Genomic DNA, 8,197 nt, shown 5'->3' with positions numbered 1-8,197 from the left:
TTGCTTAAATTATAAGGTGCTATATATTTTAAATTATAATTCCCTTTTTTCGTGTTGTGACTTGTGAGCTCATTCTCTTTTTTGTTTTGACCTCAAAACTTGGGTTACATTTATATGGTGGGAAAATGTGATGTGAAATGACGATGGTCCAGTAGTGAGGTATGTGACCATTCATGACCTATATATGGACGCCATTAATGTGCTATATATTTTAAATTATAATTCCCTTTTTTCGTGTTGTGACTTGTGAGCTCATTCTCTTTTTTGTTTTGACCTCAAAACTTGGGTTACATTTATATGGTGGGAAAATGTGATGTGAAATGACGATGGTCCAGTAGTGAGGTATGTGACCATTCATGACCTATATATGGACGCCATTAATGTGATGTACAAAATAGTCCTTGTGGACTTGTGGTAGATAAGCATAAAATAAAGACTCCAAAAAAAACAGTCATGAACCAAAACATGGCGAATACAGCTGCAAAGCTAATATTCATCCCTTCCTCTGGGATTGGTCATATCATGTCCACCATCCAGATCGCAAAATTACTTGTGAATCGCGATCAACGTCTCGCCATAACCGTCCTTGTCATAAAACCACCCGGCTCGAGTTCTGGCCCGGCTATCACCACCTACATCGATTCATTAGCTAAAAACACCATGAATGATCGTATATCCTTTATTCAACTCCCTCAGGATGAAACCGCATTAATTGACCCCAGATCTCCCATGTATTTTTTTAGTGAATTCATCCCTAGTCAATGCAAATATGTTAAAAATGTTGTGGTTGACATGATAAGTCAATCAGGTTCGAGACGGGTCGTCGGGTTTGTCATTGACACGTTTTGCACTTGCATGATAGATCCAAAGAGCTTAATATTCCAACCTACATTTTATTCACTTCTAATGCTGCTTTTCTTGGATTTAAATTCCATATTCAAACACTTTGTGATTATATGAACGAAGACGTTATTGAGCTGAGCAACTTGGATACCGTGATATTGGTTCCAAGTTTTGTCAAACCGTTGCCAACCAAAACCTTTTGGTGTTTAGTACATACTAGAGAAGGATTGGATTTTGTTTTGAGGTATGTCCGGAAACTTAGATAGGTCAAAGCAATCATGGTTAATACATTCTTGAAACTGGAAACACACGCGATGGTGTCATTGTCTACTGACATCAACATCCCGCCGGTTTATCCGATGGGGCCCATACTCAATCTAGAAGGTGGATCTAGTGTCGGGAAGCCCTTTGACAATGGCGTCATTATGTGGTTGGATAGTCAACCGCCTTCCTCAGTTGTGTTTTTGTGTTTTGGGAGTATGGGAAGTTTTGATGAGGTCCAAGTGAAGGAGATAGCATGTGGATTAGAGCAAAGTGGACACCGGTTTGTGTGGTCCCTACGTCGACCTCCGTCAGATCAAATGTCAAGGGTCCCCTGGCGAGTATAAGGATCCAAGTGTGGTGTTGCCCGAAGGATTTATGGAACGAACATGTGGAATTGGGAAAGTGATAGGATGGGCCCCACAGACAACGGTGTTGGCTCATAATGCATTGGGAGGGTTTGTCTCCCACTGCGGGAGGAACTCTTTGTTGGAAAGTATATGGTTTGGCGTACCATCGACAACATGGCCGATGTATGCCGAACAACAAATGAATGCATTTCAATTGGTGGTGGAGTTGGGATTGGCGGTGGAGATAAAGTTGGATTATAGGAAGGACGTGTACACTCCTAAGGCTAATACAGTTGGTGTTGTGACAGGTGAAGAGATAGAAAGTGAGATAACACGAGTGATGGAGGATAATGAAGTTAGAAAGAAAGTGAAAGAAATGAGTGTGAAGAATAGATCCATAGTGACAGAGGGTGGTTTGTCATATACTCATATGCGTTTGTTGGTTGTATTATTCAAGATTTTGTAAAAAACCTAATCTCGTGAATTGGACTTTTGCTAAGTTAATTTTAATGTGTCGTTTTCGAGTGTTGATGTAAGATGGTGAACCACAAATGTCGTAAACTTTGAGTTTATCTTTATTGGTTTGATATTCATCTCGATGTTCCAAAAATGCATTATTTTTCTTCTTGTTGCCATACTAGAAATGGTCCCCTGTGTGTGACACTTGGCCCATGCCTACACTGATGTTTTGTCTGTTTAATTTACATATAATAAAAATAAAATTTGGATATGTATTTCGAATACGAATTTCAAATCGAATCGAGTTCAACTTGAAGCTCAAAAGTTTAAAAATCGAAATCGTGATTAAAACTTAAAATGTTAATTTACTTAATAAATCTTAATTCCTATAAGGTATATAGCTTAAGATTCTAATATTTCGACTCATTCACAATATCTTCTCAACCAAAATTGTATCATGCAAAGATCAATGAATTTTTTTAATTTAGCTAATTCTATTGAGTCGGGCATTCATATACTTTTCGAAGACTTAATTGGTTTTATTCCATATATTTGTTAGTAAATATTTGTAAATATATTTAATCTTATAATTGTGTAATGAAAATCAAAGTACAATTAATTGGGCCCGTACCATGGACATACACGCATGTGAATGTCCAGAATAACTTTTAGTCGTGAAAATTTGTATTTTTTTTAATTAATTACAGCATAAGTCTTATTTTTTAATATTACACACTTAATTGAGTCTAACATGATCATAGTTAATTTTTTTCACTAGCCATCAAATTGACCGACTTATGTTGTTGGACCGGTTTAAAAGAAAATAACATAAGAAATATTATAAGTCCGATCCATAACTGAGCAACCAAATAGTAAGGGTGAGCACGGTTCAGTTCGGTTCGATTATTGGGTGAAACCCAAACCTAAACCTAAGCTATAGGTTATTTTAGAATATCAACCAATCAGTTTTCGGTTATTTTCGGTTTTGGTTTAGGTTATTTTCGGGTTTTTTATTGTGAGTAGACATTACCAAAAAAAAAGAATTAAAAAAAAATATAGTACATCATACATATTGAATTCAAAATACAAAAATAGGCACGTGTTATGTGGAACCAAACAAATACAAATTTGTTTGAGTAGTATAGTTTAAAATTCAACAACGTTCTTAATAAAAAAAACTAAAAGTTTCCCGAATCTTCATTCATTGTCTTATTCATCTTCAAAGTTTAGACCCAATCTTGATCATCTTCATCACCATCAATGGTAGATTCTTTTGGTGTTATATTTCTAGTCATAATATCTTAAAATAACACGTAGAAAACATAGGTTTGATTAATCGGTTCGGTTCGGTTTTTTTCAGTTTTTTAAAAATGGATAACATAACCTAAACCCAAAAATCGGTTTTTTGAAAAACTAAAAATTTAACCGTCGGTTAATGCTTCGGTTCGGTTTTTTTCGGTTAGCTTTTTTCGGTTATTCGGTTTCGGTTCGGTTAATTCGGTTTTATGCTCACCCCTACCAAATAGCCAATATGAAGGCGTTTTAGAGTATTCAATCAAACCGGTGTATATAATATATAGAGAAAAGTGATTATTAGTTACTGTTGGTTTTAGCCTATACCTTAGCATTTTTTTTATAAACTATACATGCATGGAACCACCATTCATTCCAAGTGCATTTTTTGTGAACCATCGGCTAAACTTTTGGTTCAAGTGTTTGGTACCATAATTCTCACATGGGCTTGATATAAGGTAGCATATTTTCAAGGCTAATCTACACTTTAAAATACAATCTCCACAAACAAGTTTCTTCAATTAACAAAAAGACATACAAAAATGAGTCGTATACACTTACTTGTGTTACTTCTTAGTTTAGTTATATCATCCTTCAACCCTTCCTTGGCTAACCTTTTCCCACCAATCTATCACCAAGTTAGAACACCCGTATTTCCTGTTGTGTCGTCGTCATTGTCGCCATTACATAATCTAGTCAGTCTACCGCTATCAGTTGATCAACAACCACCTATAATAGATCCAATTGACGATCCACCTTTTGAGGAGGAACCAATTGACATGTCGCCACCGTCTTTTGATGATCAACAACCTCAAACTCCCGTTGACATGCCACCACCAAGTGACGATCGATTGCCACGACCTTCCATTGACATAACACCACCAGACGATCAACAACCACCTATAGTAGATCCGACTGACGATCCACCTTTTGAGGAAGAACCAATTGACATGGCGCCATCACCAATTGATGATCAACCACCACAGACTTTCGTTGGCATGCCACCACCAAGTGACGATCGATTACCACAACCACCGATAATAGACCCGATTAACGATCCACCCATGAAGGATGATGAACCACAAGAAAGCTCAATTGATATGCAACCATCAAGTGACGACCAATCATCACAAATTCCTATTGACACGCCTGCACCAAGTGACAATCAATTTCCACAACCTCTAATTGACGTAACACCACCAGCTGATCAACCACCACCTATCATAGACCCGATTGATGATCCACCATTCGAGGATGAACCACCACTAAGTCCAGTTAACATGCCACCACCAAGTGACGATCAACCATCAGAAACTGCCGTTGACATGCCACCACCAAGTGATGACCAATCGTCACAAACTCCCTTTGATGATCAACCACTACCAAATCCCGTTGACATGCCACCCCTAAGTGACGATCAACCGCCACAAACTCCCATAGACATGCCACCATCAAATGATGATCAACCACCACAAACTTCCGTAGACATGCCACCACCAAATGATGATCAACCACCACAAACTGTCGTTGACATGCCTCCATCGACTGACGATGAACCGCCACAAACTTCTATTGACGTGCCACCGCCAAATGACTATCAACCGTCACCAACTCCTGTTGACATGCCACCATCAAATGATAATGATCAACCGCCACAAAATCCTGTTGACGTTCCACCATCAATAAGTGATGATCAACCGCCACAAACTCCAACAGACATGCCACCACCAAGTGACGATCAACCACCACAAATTCCGGTTGACATGCCACCACCAGGTGACGATCAACCGCCACAAACTCCTACAGACATGCCACCACCAAGTGATCATCAAGCGCCACAAACTCCCGCCAACATTACACCACCAAGTGGCGATCAACCACCACAAACTCCCGCTAACATGCCACCATCAAATGACGATCAACCGCCACAAACTCCTACCAACATGTCACCACCAAGTAACAATCAACCACCACAAACTCCAGTTGACATGCCATCACCAAACAACGATCAACCGCCACAACCTCATGTTGACGTGCCACCAACGAGTGGCAATCAACCGTCACACGCTCCAATTGCCATTCCACCAACTAATAAACAACCACCACAAACTCCCGTTCGAATTCCACCATCCACCAAGGATCAACCACCTAATATTCCAACCTTTACGCCACCACACATTAAGAAACATCGACCGATAACTATTCCATACAAACCAATACCACATACTTGGAGACGATTTGCACCTCGAAGGCGTTTCCCACGTTACCCTTCACGCAGGTGGTATCCACCAAACACAAATGGTGACTGGTCTGATGAACCAACACAATAAAAGTGGTCATGCATGTTTTTTTTTCTTTTTCGTTAAATAATGATAACTTAATGTGCAACAAGACATATGTTTTATGCATAGCAAGGTTTTGTTTTCAGATAGTGTATGTATTAAAGTTATATTGTATGATTCAACTAACTTTTGCACTTTAGTTAGTGATTAACATATAACATTACTAGTTGAGGCCCATGTACTACACGAGTAGTTCTTAATAATACAATATTTAATAAATAACAAGCATACAAGAAACAATAAACGCGTTAAAAACCATAATACATTCGTTATACAATAGTCTTTAAAACAATTTTAAAGTAAAAAATAATTATAAATATCAAATGTTTGAAAAAGAATTAGGAAGTAGATATTAAAATAACAAATTTTGAAGCATAAATTTTAAGAATGATAACTATTATTTTAATATTATAAATTTGTTAAAAAATGTAAGGTTAAATATAGAAGTGACAAAACTTGTATGATTTTATTATAGAGTATATATATATTCTTTGCTAAGACACTGATATGAGTTATAATACCATTAATATATAAAATGACAAATTCATTTTTGTGGTATATATTGAAATAAAGTATAAAATTAACATTCATCAAAGGGTCTAGCGGTACCAATATCTTTCAAAGAGGTGAGCTGGAGTTCTAAAAAGTAAAACCAACATTCATAAAATTCTACAAAGTGAAAAACATTATATAACCAACAACAAAGAACATAAGATCTTATTTCTCATCTCATGAAACACCGATAACAATAGGCAATGAGGAGTTCTAAAATATTTTTACCGGTTCGTAACAAATGATTCTACTTGGAACTGATTTCAAGCCACACCTATGGGACATGTACCCGACTTAAACTCTCTCGTCCAGTTCTTGTATGCGTGGTTTCACGTTTTCAAGTTGAATCTAGTTTGGTTTAGGTCAATCTGATTCAACCCGATAATTAGCTTGCGTCTCAAAAGTATTTTATGCTGATCATAATAAAATGTAATCATAAAAGTAAATAAATTTAAGGGGTGTTTGGGTTGCTTATTTTACCTCATAACTCTAAAAAAAATATTAAAAGGTGTTTAGGAAATTTAAAAATTATGAGAGGATAAGTCATAACTCATAAGTTACAATTTTCTAACATAACTACATTCAAATGTAACGCTGTGTTTTCGAGTCTCTTTTAAAAAGGGGTGTGGAATGAAGGGAATTGGGACGGGAAAGAAAGCTTATCGAAAAGAAAACATGTAGGGCTGTTCAAAAAGCTCGCGGCTCGAGGCTCGCTTGAAGTTCGCTCGAAAAAAGCTCGAAAACGTATGTAACCTGATTACGAAGAGTTAACGGTATCCTAACTATTTAACCCGCTTCGCGGCGGGGACGTAACAAAAGCTTGGTTAGCTAGCAACTTGGTTGTTTATGATACGGAAGTTTACCACCTATACATTTTCTAAAGTACAAGAAATCAAAATACGCGCATCCAATAAAATCTATATAATTGACATCTAGCTGCAACTACAAAATTTCTTTCAATAGTTAAAAATGCCACTATATATTTCTTATTCTTCTTAGCATAACTTTATTAGCTAGATGGGTGTTAAACATGTCATGTTCGTGAGTTGATAGGTTAATCCCGAACACGACCCAAACATGAAAAGCTTATTCGTGGGTTGACCTGAACACATGCCGCTTAACACATCAGTTTATTGTTTTATCATACCATACAATAAAAAAACATAATTTAGAAGTGTCAACGGATAAATGTTGCTGACCAAACATACACACACACACACACACACAAACGTACATGAGAATATTTACCATTTATTTGCACATGCAATATGTAGTGACCATTTCCATTATCAGAAGTCTACATAAAGAAAGTAAGAACTCGGATATCATAACCAACCTTCACAACAAATCATCGAGCAAAAATCAGAACCATTATATATATTCTAATTGGCAAATCACACACTTAAACTTGACCGTACACTTTGTATTCTAACTGACAAATCAAACACTTAAACTTGACCGTACACTTCACTCAAACCAGTAATAAAAAAAGTTAAATCATTAATTTAAAGTTGATATTTATTGAGCTCTTGTTATAAAAATAAGTCATATGGATCTATCATTTGTTCGTATTGATTTAATGTAATATTCAATTCCAACAAATCTTTACAGTAACACATAAAAATATTTACAATAATGGTACGAAGTTATAAAACAACCTCTAAAATGTTATGTATATAAACTGGGCTAGGAACTTTTTAATCATCTTGTACAAAACTTACAAGGTCTTTGGGTTTTCTTATGAACACTTAACGTCAAGAAAAGAAAAAAATAATATCTTTCAGACCAAATGGTTGCAAAACACTTTTTTTTAATGTACTTTTGCAATTTAGACGTTTGGTTAGGTTTTTCTAACCACCATATATTTATAAATTGATTGTCATTAAAAAAACTTGAAGGTATGTTACCCAAGATTATAAAAATTATGCAAACATAATGTATACATACATATATCGCTTAACAAATACTATGTTCTAAAATCAGTTACATATTCCTCAATTTTTTGCGCGTAATAAAAAAAGTTTAAATGTTTAATTTCAACACACAATATAAAACACTAAACAATTTTTTTTTAAAATTCATACACTAATATTGTCA

At 36.0% G+C, this 8,197-nt stretch overlaps 1 pseudogene; it reads left to right on the top strand.

Annotated features, from left to right (window-relative positions):
• The first annotated feature begins 334 nt into the window (after positions 1 to 334).
• LOC143566731 (anthocyanidin 3-O-glucosyltransferase 2-like) lies at positions 335 to 2,133 on the top strand (annotated as a pseudogene).
• Positions 2,134 to 8,197: the final 6,064 nt, after the last annotated feature.

Source organism: Bidens hawaiensis, unplaced genomic scaffold, assembly GCF_021521415.1.
Source record: "Bidens hawaiensis isolate Kalapana, Puna unplaced genomic scaffold, B.hawaiensis_p1.1 tig00023043_1, whole genome shotgun sequence".
NCBI classification, from domain to species: domain Eukaryota; kingdom Viridiplantae; phylum Streptophyta; class Magnoliopsida; order Asterales; family Asteraceae; genus Bidens; species Bidens hawaiensis.
This window is presented reverse-complemented; position numbering and strand designations above follow the sequence as displayed.